Genomic DNA, 13941 nt, shown 5'->3' with positions numbered 1-13941 from the left:
AGTTGGGGAGGGAGCTGGGGGAGGTAAACTTCACTTAACCTGAGCTGTTCTTACTGTTTCCCAGAGAAGTGGAGGTCTGCTGCCGGCGCAGAGGGCTTAGTACGGGGCTTCATGCAGGAGACTAATAACTACCTTAGTGTGTTGGGTGGGGTCCGGCCCTCCTCCCTCTTTATGTTCCCTTAGAGCCTTGCCTGATGGCGGAGGCAAATGATACTGAGGGGTGGGGATAAGGGATGAAATCTCGCTGCTTGGAGAGGCAGTGGGCTGCATCATGGAGCCTTTACCAGGAGCCAGGCTGTTGCGGAGGAAGTGGGCATGTACTGACTTCTTGCACTGTGAAGGCACCCTCACCGTTTAACCAAAGCTGGTGCCTCCACTACTTTTCCTCCCCCAGGATTCCTTGACGCAAATCAGTCCTTATTTTCTGGATAGAACACAAGAGCCTGAAGCCTGGAATCCTGGGTCTGAGGCCAAGTGAAAGTGTGCAGAGGCACCCACCCAGCCCAGCATAATTCTCTCTTGTGGGATTTTAGAGGTAAAACTAATGAAAACAAAGGATTATATGGAAAGAACAGAATCAGTGAGGGCTGGTGTGGACAGTGAAAACTCCCCAACACTGTCCCCAGGACTCATCCAGATAGAAGTTCTCCCAGGACTATAATACCTGTCTTTGTAACACCAGGCCTGCTGGGTCCTCTAGAAATCGATGATGAGACTTCTGGTGGGAGTAGGCAGCAGCTCTTCCAGCTAGAGGTGTCCTCTTCTCTCCCCCTGGATCAGGGCTGTCTGTCTGGTGCATGAGGATGTGCCTTAAGAGGATGGTGATACTATATCCAGCTGTGAATGTCTGGAGATCTTTCTCAACCTTGGTGAGTTGAGAGACCCTCTGTAGGCTCTCACTCTCCTGCTGAAACATATAGGTGTTTCCCAGGCCCCAGGGCAGGAAAAGCCTTCAAGGGCAGAGGAGGTCTGATTCTCCAGGTCTCCTGAAGAAGTCAGCACCAAAGGCAAATGAAGTATCCCAAAGAAAGGGCCCAGCCCTATGACCCTAACTTGGGGCATTAGAGTTCATCAAATTGAAGTCTAAGACAGACTCAGGTCTTGCCTCAGGCCAGCAACTGTGAGCCCTCATATTGTCACACTCACCTCTGCCCTTTTTGTTGCTACCATTTTAACAACTTCTACATTATTGACCACCTGTGTAGACACTCCAGGGCGTGGCTAATGTGTGCTGATCTGATGGCAAGAGGCCCCACCCACCTCTAGTGTGGCAGGTTATGTGGCTGGAGATTGGCTGTTAGGGCACATCACTGTACCATTGTCCAGAACCTCTGGGCCCCTTTAGACTCTAGGTCTCCCACCTGCTTAACTATTCCTGGCCTCAGTGGTCTCATTTGTAAAATGGGAACAATAAACCCTGTCATGTTTATTTCAAAGTGGGCTTAGAAGATCAAGATCAAGCAAAAGTACTTGTGTGAATGTGCTTGATAAGTAATTTCTCAGGCTACAGGTAAAAAGAAGATAACAACTGCCTCTTCCTCCTCTCAGAGCACCCATCCCCCTTCTGGTCCTGAAGCCAGCTGCTCTGCTCAGTACCTCTAAGAAGAAGCCTCTTGCCTCAGCTCTAGATCAGCTGTGTGAGTTGGGTTGGGATGTGGCTGCAGGGTGTTGAAATGTTTGGGACAGTCAGTTACAGCCCTTTGCCAAGAACCACCCCTGAGAAATGACAGGAAGCCTTGGGTTTTGATTGCTGCCCGGTTTGCATAACAACAAGTCAACAAAATTTTGAACACCTCCCTGTGGAAGTAGGTATGGTGCCAGTCCCCTCAGAGCTTGGAGTTTATATCACTGTATTTATATCTTTGTCTACGAGATTGCCACAGGCTCTGCTACTTCCCTCAACTGCAGTCCTCTCCACCCTGAAGTAGTTGGCCCAGTTAGGTTTCAGAATATTCCTGCCCAATTTAACTGCCCTGTTAAGGAGTTTTCCAGACCATCATCTCTGGGGGCTCTTCCACTCTGTTCAGCTAGAATTTTTATTTATCTGGCAAAGCTGGTCTTGCCCATGGTCTAACTCCTTCTCTACTCTAGTGTAGAAATCTATGTGCTACCAGTTCCATCCTTGGCTTTTTTTGGGGGGGTGGATGTGGTGGAGTGAATTACTTAATATGGCCCTTCTAGCCATAGTCTTTGTGACTCCCACACAGTGACTGGGTGGGACTATGCAAATAAGGTGTATATAGCCTGTGATGGTTAAAGTTGTGTGTCAGCTTGACTGGGCCATGATTTTCAGTGGTTTGGCAGTTATGTAATGATGTAGTCATCCTCCATTTTTGATCTGATGTAATTATTCTCCATTTTGTGATGTTTTGTAAATCCTAGCCTCTGTGCCTGTGGTTATGGTCCCATTTGGGAGTGAGTTGTCTGTTATATTAATGAGGCAGGATTAGGGTGGGATATATCTTGAGACACTACCTTACTAGAGGATGTGACTCAAGTCACCACCCTTACCCCAGTTACCACCCTTATTCAAGTCACTCCCTCATTTGAATCACTCCTCTTATCTTACAAGAGATAAAGGGGAAAAGAAGCGAGCAGAGATGGGGGGGGCCTTATCACCACCAAGAAAGAAGAGCCAGGGGCAGAGTGCATCCTTTGGACCCAAGGTCCCTGTGCTGAGAACATCCTAGACCCTGGAGACAGAGAGCTGTGACACTGAAGATGGTGCAAGACAGCCAGAAGTGGCGGCAAGCATGGCAGAGAACCAGCAGTAGCAGAACCAGGAAACCAGTGAGAGATGGCACAGTGGGCTTCCTGGCCCACAGAGTGAGGCAGCTACAGTGGGTGCACAAACCCACGGAGTGAGAGAGTTGAGTGCCTTCAGGCTGAGGCTTACTGGGGGAATGGGGTGCCTCCAGACACTTACTGGTGGGCCTAAAGAGAGTTGTAACACTTGCCCAAGCAGGGCAGAGGCTGGGCCAAGGGGCCGAGAGGCCAAGGGCCAGAGAGAGAGGCCTGCCTGCAGGCATGGCTGAGAAGAGGCTGCCTCATTGAAGAACTGTATTCTGAGTCATTTCTGATCCTGAATTGTAACCTGTATTTTTCTTAGCTGACGTTGAGTCAGTTCCGATGCATGATGACCCTATGTACAACAGAACAAAACACAGTTGTTGCAATGTTTGAGCCCATTGTTGCAGCCAATGTGTCAGTCCATTTTGTTGAGGGTCTTCCTTTTTTTCGCTGACACTCAACTTTACCAAGCATGATGTCCTTCTCCAGGGACTGGTCCCTCCTGATAACATGTCCAAAGTACATGAGATGAAGTCTCACCATCCTCACTTCTAAGGCGCATTCTGGCTATACTTCTTCCAAGAGAGTTTTGTTCATTCTTCTGGCAGTCCGTGGTATATTCATTCTTCGCCTACACCATAATTCAAAGGCATCAGTTCTTCTTTGGTCTTCCTTATCCGTTGTCCAGTTTTCACATGCATATGAGGTGATTGAAAATACCATGGCTTGAGTCAGGTGCACCTTAGTCCTCAAAATGACATCTTTGCTTTTTAACACTTTAAAGAGGTCTTTGCATAAAATGATACTCGTGAAGAGTGTGCTGCTTAGCTCAAGTAGATACATGAGACTAAATTGGCAGCTCCTGTCCAGAGGTGAGATGAGAAAGCAGAGAGGGTCAGGAGCTGGTTGAATGGACACAGGAAATCAGGAGTGGAAAGGAGAAGTGTGATGTCACAGTATAGGAGGAGCAACTGGGGTCACATAACAATGTATATGTAAATTTTTGTATGAGAGACTAACTTGAATTATAAACTTTCACTTAAAGCACAATTTAAAAAAAAAAAACTGTACTTAAAAAAAGAGATCTTTTGCAGCAGATTTGCCCAGTGCAATATGTCGTTTGATTTCTTGACTGCTGCTTCCATGGGTGTTGATTGTGGATCCAAGTAAAACGAAATCCTTGACAACTTCAATCTTTTCTCCATTTATCGTGTTTACCTCGTGAGGGTGGGGCCGTGCAAATAAGGTATATGGAACCCTAACATGGTAATTGATCAGATTTGCCCTCCTGCTAGGCCTAAAAGAGAGCCAATCCCAGAGCAGAAGGGAACCTAACTACCACCAAGCAGAAGAGACGGGAGTGGGGCGCGTCCTTTGGATCTGGGATCCCTCAGCCAAGAACCTCCTAGATCCAGGAGACAGAGAGAGAGAGCTGTAACAGAGATGGTGGCAGACGACGAGAAGCAGCAGCAAAGAAAAGGCAGCAGCAGAGGCAGTAGAACCAGGAGACCAGCAAGAGAAAGCACGGCCCACAGAGCAAGAAAGCTGAGTGCCTTCTGGCAGGAGGCTTCCCGGTGGAATGGGGTGACTCCGGGCACTTGTTGGCGGAGCTAGGCTTGCCGACCCATGGAGTGACAGAGTTGAGTGCCTTCGGGCCGAGGCTTACTGGCAGAGTGGGGTGCCCCCCGGCACTTATTGGTGGAGCTAAAGAGATTTGTAACACTTGCCTGAGCAGGGCAGAGGCCGCACTGAGGGGTTGAGGGGCTAAGGCTGAGAAAAGGCTGTCCTGATTGAAGAACTGTATCCTGAGTGCTTTCTGATCCTGAATCGTAAACTGCTACTACCCTAATAAATCGTGAGTATTGTCTGAGTTCTGTGTGGCCACTGCAATGAATTACGGAACCCAGCAGAGAAGTAGAGAGTGCCAAGGGAGGGACGGCTGGTATCAGAATTGCTAAAAAGGTTGGAGAGAGGAGGTGGGTCTGACCTCCACCTCACAGGAATTAGCCTTGGGTTGTTGACGCTGATATGCTTTTCTCTCCCCTTCCTGAAGTTAGAGGAGGTCATTTGTAAGAGAGGCATAAAATCTCCATTGCAGACATATTTCTTAAAGTCAATTTGAACACTGCTATTACATCTTCAAAAGAAAAAAACAAAATAAACCATTATGGTACCTGTGAGGATAGCTGTCTCACCTGAAGCGGAGAAAATTAAGCTGGGCAGCTTCCATGTTGTCTAAGGATAATTCCTGCTATCCTGTGGTTTCAGGTGGAGGCCAGCTCTGGAAACACTTAGAAAACAAGTCCAGGTAGATGTATCTAGAAATGACCATGTGTGATGATATAGGCTGAGAAGGCAGAGACAATGGTAGCGTGGTTATGCTGGGTCAGGTAGGTCCATGACATACACAGATTCATATCACTGTGGCCTTTCCTTCAGAGAAAGGGAGGCCTAGATGTGATCAAGGACCTGGGTGATCAAGAAGGCCCTAAATATCAGCTGAAGTCCTAAACCTGTCCATTTATTTGTTCAACACATTTGTTGAACTAACCATGTGCCAGACACAAAAGATACAATGGTGAACAATACAGTGAGATCCTTGTCCTCACAGAGACAGAACAGACAAGTAAATAGACCAGTGCATTATAGTGTGATAAATGCTAAGCTCAACTTATATACGCAAAGGAGCATATAAGCAGAGTCAGAAAAGGTTCCCAAGGAAAGTGATAAACAGTCTGAGAATTTAAGGACAGAAGGTCGAAAAGGAAGAGTATGCAATGAGTTGTCACAGCATGTGCAAAGGTCCAGAGGGCAAACTTCAGGAGGCTGCACATAATTTGATCATTAGTCTATCATAGTGAGTGTACCACTTTCAGAAAAATATTTTTTAATTTTATTATGGTGAAATATATATAACAAAGCATTTGCCATTTCAGTCTTTTTTATGTGTATAATTCAGTGACATTAATTATGTTCACCATGTTGTGCAAACACTACCACTATTCGTTTCCGAGGTTTTTCATCACCCTTAACAGAAACTCAGTATCCCTCCTCATTTTCTCTTGCCACTCCCCTGTAATTGTTAATAAACTTTGGTCTCTATGCATTTGCCTATTACAGATATTTCATGTAAGTGAGATTATACAATATTTATCCTTTTGTATCTGACTTATTTCCCTCAGCATAATGTTTCCAAGGTTCATCCATGTCATGGCATATATCAGCTGAATAATATTAATAATAATATTCCATTATATGTATATACCACATTTTATTTATCCATTCATCTGCTGATGGACACGTAAGTTGTTTCCACCTTTTGGATATTGAAAATAATAGAACAAATTTTTTTTCTTTTTTTTTTAAATTAATCATGTGCAACCATCACTCATACCCATCGCACAATTTTCCATCACCATTAACAGATGCTCAATGCTTCCAAAACAATGACACCCCTCCTTTCCCGTTCCCTACCACCCTAGTAACCACTAATAAACTTTGGTCTCAATACATTTGCCTGTTCTAGATATTTTATATAAGTGGGATTATACAGAACAAGTATTTTTGGATGCCCCTTTGTCATGGATTGAATTGTGTCCCCCCAAAATATGTGTCAACTTGGCTAGGCCATGATTCCCAGTATTGTGTGATTGTCCTCCATTTTTGTGATCTGATGTAATTATCCTATGTATTGTAAATCCTAGCGTCTATGCCTGTGGTTATGATCCTATTTGGGAGTGAGCCGTCCATTATGTTAATGAGGCAAGATTAGAGCCTGTTATGTTAATGAGCCAAGACCGAATCTACAGGATTAGGTTGTATCTTGAGTCAATCTCTCTGGAGATATAAAAGAGATAAGCAGGCAGAGAGGAGAGGGACCTCCTACCACCAAGAAAGAAGAGCCAAGAGTGGAGCAGGCCCTTTGAACCTGGGATTCCTGTACTGAGAAACTCCTAGACCCAGGGGAAGATTGATGACAAGGACCTTCCCCTAGAGCGCACAGAGAAAGACTTCCCCTGGGGCTGGTGCCCTGAATTCAGACTTCTAGCCTCCTAAACTGTGAGAATAAATTTCAGTTTGTTAAAGCCATCCACTTGTGGGTATTTCTGCTATAGCAGCACTAGATAACCTTTTACTATGACACCCTTTCACTATGCTGAAATAAATTCATAGATGTTAGTTGCCATAAGCCGGCTCTGATTCATGGCGACCTTGTGTACAACAGAAGGAAACATTGCCTGGTCCTGTGCTATCTTTATGATAGTTTGTATGTTTGTGTCCTTTGTTGTGGATATTTCATCAGTCGATCGGATTGAGGGTTTCCTTCATTTTCGCTGGCCCTCAACTTTACCAGATATGTCCTTTTCTGGCAATTGGTCTTTCCTGATGATGTACGTGTCCAAGGTAAGTGAGCTGAAGTCTTGCCAGCCTCAATTCTAAGGAGCATTCTGGTCGTATTTCTTCAAAGACTGATTTGTTTGTTCTGACAGTCCACAGTACTGTATATTCAAATTCTTCCCCAATACCACAATTCAAATGCATCAATTATTCTTCTGTCTTCCTTTTTCATTGTCCAGCTTTCGCATGCATAAGAGGCAATTGAAAAGACCATGGCTTGGGTTAGGTGCGCCTTAGTCATCAAAGTGACATCTTTGCTTTTTAAAACTTTTGCAGCAGATTTGCCCAATGCAATACATCATTTGATTTCTTGACTGCTGCTTCCATGGACATTGAGTGTTGATCCAGGTAGAATAAAATCATTAACAATTTCAATATTTTCTGTATTTATCTTGATGTTTATTGATCCAGTCATGAGGGTTTTCGTTTTTTTCATGTTCATACTCAAGGCTGTAGTCTTTGACTTTCATCAGTAAGTGCTTCAAGTCATCTTCATTTTCAGCAAGGAAGGTTGTGTCATGTGCATATCACATGTTGTTAATGAGTCTTCTTCCAATCCTGCTGCCTCATTCTTCTTCCTACAGCCCAGCTTCTCAGATTATTTGTTCAGCGTACATATTGAATAAGTAGGGCGAAAGGATACAAGTCTGCCACACACGTTTTCCAGTTTTAAACTACATAGTATCCCCTTGTTCTGTTTGAACTACTGCCTCGTGATCCATGTACAGGTTCTGCATGAGCACAATTAAGTTTTCTGGAATTCCCTTCTTTGTAATGTTGTCTGTAATTAGTTATGATCCACACAGTCAAATGCCTTCGTGTAGTCAATAAAACATAAGTAAACATCTTTCTGATAGTCTCTGCTTTTGGCCAAGATCCATCTGACATTAACAGTGGTTATTATTTGTTCTATGTCCACTTCTGAATCTGGCTTGCATTTCTGGCAGTTCCCTGTCAGTGTACAGCTGCAGTCATTTTTAAATTATCTTAAGCAAAATTTTGCTAGTATGTGATATTAGTGATACTGTTTGACAGGTTTTGCATTCCATTTGGAATTGGACACGAATTCTTTGGAATGGGCATGAATATGGATCTCTTCCAGTCGGTTGGCCAGATAGCTGTCTTCCAAATTTCTTGGCCTAGAAGAGTAAGTGCTTCCAGCATTGCATCCGTTCGTTGAAGCTGCTCAGTTGGTATTCCATCAATTCCTGGAGCCTTGTTTTTCACCAATTCCTTTAGTACAACTTGAACTTCTTCCTTCAGAACCAGTGGATCTTGATCATATACTACCTTCTGAAATGCTTGAATGTCAACCATTCTTTGTTTTCCTTCTGTCTTAGGCTAGGTTTGCTAGAGAAGCAAAATGAATAAACCATATAAATATATATATAAAGATTTATATTAAGAAAATGACTCACATGGTTGTAGAGGCTGGAACGTGGGTCAAGCTGGAGGCTTCTCCTGACTTATGTAGCCACGGGTTGGCAAACCCAAGATTCGCAAGTCAGACAGCAGGGCTCTGGCTCACAGGCTGCAAAGACTGAGGAATCCCAAGATAGGCAGGCAAGATGGCAGGTAAGCTGCTAGCTCAAGTCCCAAGAACTGGAGGTCAGAAGAACAGGAGGCAGCGGGAAGATCCAGTCTGAGCAAAAGCCCAAGAGCCTTGCCAGAAAGTCACTTATATTGGATGCAGGGCACATCCCCGAGGAAACTCCCTTTCAACTGATTGGCTACTCACAGCAGATCCCATCATGGAGGTAATTACATTATACCAAATCTCATCATGGAGGTGATCACATTATGATACAACTGCCAAACTGCATCATAACTTCCAAACCACGGAGAATCCTGGCCCAGCCAAGTTGACACACAACCTTAATGATCACATCTTCCATATTCTTTTTTTTCTTCCATCTTCTTTTGATATTTCCTGTGTCATTCCATCTTTTGCCCATATCATCCTTCAGTAATACAATTTGAGGCTTGAATTTTCTCCAGTTCCTTCACCTTGAGAAGTGCTGATTGTTTTTCTCTTTTTGTTTTCTAACTCCAGGTCTTAGCACATTTCATCATAATACTTTACGTTGTCTTCTTAAGCTGCCCTTTGAAGTCTTTTTGTAAAAATGGCATGGTGGCATCAGACCTCCTTGTCTAACTTCACATGGGGGGAGGAGAATCAAGATCAACAGCCCAAGGCTGATTCCTATGAAGCAGAGGGCAGACATACCTCCTCTCTCCACTCTTTTGACCAATTCTGACACCAGCCGCTCCTCTCTGCTGTGTTCAATAATTCATTGCAATGGCTACCCAGAACTCACAGAAAATACTCACAGTTTATGAGGTTTATTAGGGAAGTAACAGGTTACAATTCAGGATCTGGAATGAATCAGGATACAGTTCTTCTGTCAGGACAACCTCTTCTCAGCCGTGCCCACAGGCAGGCCTCTCAGCCCCTCAGACTGGCCTCTGCCCTGCTTAGGCAAGTGTTACAAAGCTCATTTAGCTCTGCCAATTAGTGCCCAGAGGCACCACACTCTGCCAGTAAGCCTCCTGCCCGAGGGTGCTCAGCTTTCTTGCCCCATGGGCTGGAAAAGCCCACTGCGCCATCTCCTGCTGATCTCCTAGTTCTGCTGCCACTGTTTCTCTGCCACTGCTTCTTGGCTGTCTCATGCCATTTCCTGTGTTCTCGCTCTCTCTCTGTCTCCTGGGTCTAGGAGATTCTCAGCTCAATGACCCCAGGTCCAAAGGATGCACTCTGCTCCCGGCTCTTCCTTCTTGATGGTAGTCAGGTTCTCCCCTCTGCTTGCTTCTCTCTCCTTTTATCTCTTATAAGATAAAAGGTGTGACTTAAGCAAGGGGTGATGATTTGAGTAAGCATGGTGAGGTTGGTGACTGGGGTAAAGGTGGTGACTTGAGTCACACCCTCTAGTAAGGCGGTGACTCAAGATACATCCCACCCTAATCCTTCCTGCCTCATTAACATAACAGACTACTCACTCCCAAATTGGAACATAACCACAGCCATAGAGGCTAGGATTTACAACACATCACAAAATGGAGGATAATTAGATCACAAAATGAAGGACAGCCACACAATACTGGGAATCACAGCACAGGTTCCATATACCTTATCTGCATGGTCCCACCCAATCACTGTGTAGGATTCACAAAAACTATGGCTAGAAGGGCCGTATTAAGTAATTCACTGCACTGCACTTCTCTTCAGCTCTCTTACTTCATCATTTCTTCCATTCACTTTAGCTACTCTGAGCTTAAGAGCGAGTTTCAGAGTCTCTTCTGATATCCATTTTGGTCTTTTCCTTCTTTCCTGTCTTTTAACAATACCGTATGTTCTTGTGTATGATGCCCTTGATGTCTTCCATAACTCTTCATGTCTTTGGTCATTAGTGTATAGTGAGTCAAATCTATTCTTGAGATAGTCTCTAAATTCAGGCAATATTATTCAAGAACGTACTTCGGCTCTCGTGGAGTTGCTTTGATTTTCTTCGGCTTCACCTGGAACTTGCACATGAGCAATTGATGATCTGTCCCACAGCTGGCCCTTGGCTTTGTCCTGACTGATGATATTGAGCTTCTAGATCATCTCTTTCCACAGATGTAGTTGCTGGCAAAGTCCACGTGTATAGTCATCGATTAAGTTGTTGAAAAAAGGTATTTCTGATAAATAAGTTGTTGTTCTTACAAAACTCTATCATGTGATCTTTGTGTTGTTTCTGTCACCAAGGCTGTATTTTCTAATTATTGACCCTTCGTCTTTCTTATCAACTTTCGCATTCCAATCACCAGTAATTATCAATGCATCTTGTTGCACAGTAGATCAATTTCAGACTGCAGCAGGTCATAGCAGGATAATCTTGAAGTATTCTTTTTAATGATGTATATAACACCGTTCCTCTTCAATTTGTTGTTCCTGGCATAGGAGACCACATGATTGTCAGATTCAAAATGGCCAATACCAGTCTATTTCAGCTAACACATAGGAGATATATCTTCAAGTGTTCCAATTAATTTTTGATGACTTCTGATTTTCCTTGATTCATGCTTCATGCATTTCATGTTCCTGTTACTAACGGATGTTTACAGCTATTACTTCTCAAATAACCCATACAGTCCTATTTTAAAAAATCAAACCAGTTTAAGGAAAAACAAACAGCAGTCGCCTTCCAGTTGACACTGACTCACGGAGACTCCATGTGTGTGTAGAACTGTATTCCACAGGGTTTTCAATGGCTGGTTTTTGGAAGTAGATTGAAAGGTCTTTCTTCTGAGGTGCCTCTCTGTGGCCTCAAACTTCCAATCTTTTAGTTAGCACCCAGGCAAGTGCATTAACCATTTGCACCACCCAGGGTCTCCTTTTAAAAATCAATGTAACCCTAATTGTAATTTGAAAGATGAATAAAAGGGAAGTAATTTAGAATAAAACAATCCGTATACAATGCATATTATACATGAGAATAAAAACTACAACTACGGGCAACAATATGAATGAATTTCATAAGTTTAATATTGAGTGGAAGAAACCAGACACAAAAGAGCACATACATACTATGTGATTTCCTTTGTATCACGTTCAAAAAGAGGCAAATCTAATCAGAAATGTTAGAAATTGGATTAGTGGTTGTGCTTGGAGGGATAGCATCTGGAAGGGGGCACAAGAGAATCAAGGGTGCTAGAAATGTTTTGGTTTCTTGATCTGGATGCTGGTGTGTTCACTTTGTGAAAATTCACTGAGCTTACTCTTAGGATTTACATAATTTTTTCTATGTATATTCTTTTTTTTTTACTATGGTGAAATACATACAACAAAACATGTTGTTGTTAGGTACTGTCGAATCAGTTTCAATTCATAGCGACCCTATGTACAACAGAATGAAGCACTGCCTGGTCCTGTGCCATCCTCACAATCATTGCTATGTTTGAGCTCACTGTTGCAGCCACTATGTCAATCCATCAACAAAACATGCCAATTCAACAATTTCTACATGTGTAATTCAGTGAGACTGATTACATTCTTTAAGTTGTGCAACCATTCTCGCTATACTTTTCCAAATTATTCCACCACCATTAACATAAACTCAGTGCCCCTTAAGCAAAAACTTCTCCTTTTTCCCTCCTTACCACCCCAGTAACCACTAATCATCTTTGGTTTCTATATCCTTGCTTATTTCATGTAAGTGAGATCATACATTGTTCAAAATATTGCCCTTTTACAACTGGTTTATTTTGCTCAGCATAAGTTTTTCAAGGTTCATCCATGTTGTGGCATGCATCAAGACTTCATTTCTCTTTAGAGATGAGTAATATTCCATTGTATATATGTCTTAGGCTGGGTTCTCTAGAGAAGCAAAACCAGTGAAGCGTATAAATATATACATATATATATATATATAGAGAGAGAGAGAGAGATTTATATCAAGGAAATGGCTCACGCGGTTGTAGAGGCTGTAACGTCCCAAGTTGGTGAGTCAGGAAAGAGGCTTCTCCTGAATCACGTAGCCAGCTGCAGGGGCTGGCAACCCAAGATCGGCAGGCCTGAGAGCAGGGCTGTTGCTCACAGGCTATGAAGATCAATGAACCCAAGATCGGCAGGCAAGACGGCAGTTAAGCTGCTAGCTCAAGTCCCATGAACTGGAAGTCAGACAAACAGGAGCCAGCTGCAGGATCCAGAATGAGCAAAAGCCCCCAAGCCCTGCCTGAACGTCTGCCCACACTCAATGCAGGCCACACTTCCAAGGAAACTCCCCTTCAACTGATTGGCTACTCACAGCAGATCCCATCATGGGGGTGATCACGTATCAAATCTCAACAGGGAAGTGATCACAACATTATACGACTGTCAAAACATTGAGAATCATGGCCCAGCCAAGTTGACACATGATCTGAACCATCACAGTGTATCTACCACATTTTGTTTATCCATTCTTCTGTTGATGGACATTTTGGTTGTTCCCACTTTTTGGCTATTGTGAAAAGTGCTGCAGTGAACACTGGTGTACAGGTTTCTGTTTGCTTTCCCACTTTCACTTCTTCTGGGTAAATACCTAGGACCGGGAGTGCTGGGTCATATGGTAGTAAAACATTCAACTTTTTGAGAAAGTGCCAAACTTTTCCATAGCAGCTGTATCATTTTGCATTCCCACCAGCAATGGACGAGGGTTCTAGTTTCTCCATAACCTCACCAACACCTATTGTTCTCTGTTTTTTTTTTTTTAATCATTGCCATTCTAACGGAGGTGAGGTGGTATCTCATTGTAGATTTACAGAAACCCCTATGGGGCAGTTCTCCTCTGTCCTATAGGGTCACTGTGAGTCAGAATTGACTTAACAGCAGAGAGGTTTTTTGTTTTTTTTTTTTTAATGGCTAATGATGGTTGAGCACCTTTTTTTTTTTTGAGCATCCTTTCATATGCGTGTTGGCCATGTGAATGTCCTCTTTGGGGAAATGTCTGTTCAAGTCCTTTGCCCATTTTTTGATTGGCAAATTGTTAAGTTGTGGAAGCTTTTAATATATTCTGGATACTGAATCTGTAAAAATGGCTAGGCAGAGGTGCCTGACCTCCTCTAACTTCACAAGTGGGAATGAGAATCAAGATCAACAGCCCAAGGGTGATTCCTATGAAATGGAGGTCAGATATACCTCCTCTCTCCACCCTTTTTACCAATTCTGACACCAGCTGTCCCTCCCACGGCTCTCTCTACTTTTCTGCTGGGTTGGATAATCTGTTGCAATGG

This window comes from Trichechus manatus, unplaced genomic scaffold (genome assembly GCF_000243295.1).
Source record: "Trichechus manatus latirostris isolate Lorelei unplaced genomic scaffold, TriManLat1.0 scaffold00170, whole genome shotgun sequence".
NCBI lineage: Eukaryota > Metazoa > Chordata > Mammalia > Sirenia > Trichechidae > Trichechus > Trichechus manatus.
Note: the sequence above shows the minus strand (reverse complement) of the source record.